The sequence below is a fragment of the Octopus bimaculoides genome, chromosome 23 (assembly GCF_001194135.2).
Source record: "Octopus bimaculoides isolate UCB-OBI-ISO-001 chromosome 23, ASM119413v2, whole genome shotgun sequence".
NCBI lineage: Eukaryota > Metazoa > Mollusca > Cephalopoda > Octopoda > Octopodidae > Octopus > Octopus bimaculoides.
In genome coordinates, this window is record NC_069003.1 from 18,894,736 (window position 1) to 18,896,102 (window position 1,367).

The following is a 1,367-nucleotide window of genomic DNA, read 5'->3' on the forward strand; positions in this document are numbered from 1 at the left end:
CACAGTCTTCAAAATCATTTGGACAGAAAAAATAATTCTGTAGATGAGGTCAGAACAGTACTGGAGGAGTATTTTTCATTATGGATGAGTGAATTTTGGAAGAGGGGCCTTGCAAGTCTACCAGATAGATGGAAGCACATTGTAGAAAATGAAGGAGAGTATATTTTAGATTAAAAAAGAACTTTGTTTATCTTAATTTTGAAAAATAAAAGAAGTTTTAAAAAAACCAGCATTATTTATGAGATGACCCAATATCTTTGGTTCTTTTACATCATGCATCAACGCTGCTGTTCATTTGCAAGTGCAGCGTGGAAGATTGCCTTTGACAGTCTATCGTCAGGCAGTCTGACATTTCCACCCCAACACGGATGGATTTGCTCAAGTATGACAAATTTTAGGACCTCTCCATTGGGAATTTTACCCTGATGTTTAGATTTTTCTTATGCAAGACGTGTGGAAATAGTTAAATCTTTTAGCAAGGGACTGGTATACTGTCCAAGTTTCCATGTCATAGAGGATAGCTGGAATGATGACAGCTTTGTAAAATTTAATTCTGGTATCTATGCAAATACCTGGGCTGTTTCACAGTCAATACCATGTGTGTGTTTGTGTTTGTGTGTATTTTGCCACTGTCTATCAGTGGTGGTTATAAACATTGGAAAGACAAAAAAAAAAGGGGGGGGGGAGTGCTTTACAGTTGAAGTCCTTTGGGATATTTGTTCTGCTATAAAATACAGACTCTCCCTTATCACTATTGATATCAGATATGCAGTGAAGCAGTGATTGGCCCATTGCAAATCTGTAGCAATCAGCACTGTTACATCAATTTTGATATGAAATTAATAAATAATTAATAAAAACATCCTACATAAAGTGAAGGGAATTTATATGAGGAAGAAAAAACGAAGGCAATATTCACTGTGACTTCACTCAAAGATATGTAGAAGAGCCTCAGTTAACAATTTCTTCTAACCAATCAAAGAGCTGAGAACTTAGTACGTCATCAACAACACCATTTCATAAATCCTCATCATTGGTGTAGTCTCTCTCATATGCTCTCTGTCTCTGTCTGTCTATCTCTCTCTCTTTCTACATACATTCATAGGTGCAAGTGTGGCTGTGTGTTAAGAAAAAGCATCTAAAAATCCATAAGTCAGCTGCCATATTTTTCTCAATACCTGCCCTCTGTAAAGAGTGCATGGTATTACTTAACTGTGCTGCTATCTAACATCCAATTTTAATATCCAGTGTTAAACTGCTTGTTAGATTGACTCTAATGGATCTATAACACTTTATACTTTGATTAATATATATATTAATATATATATATACATATATATATATATATATATATATATATATATATA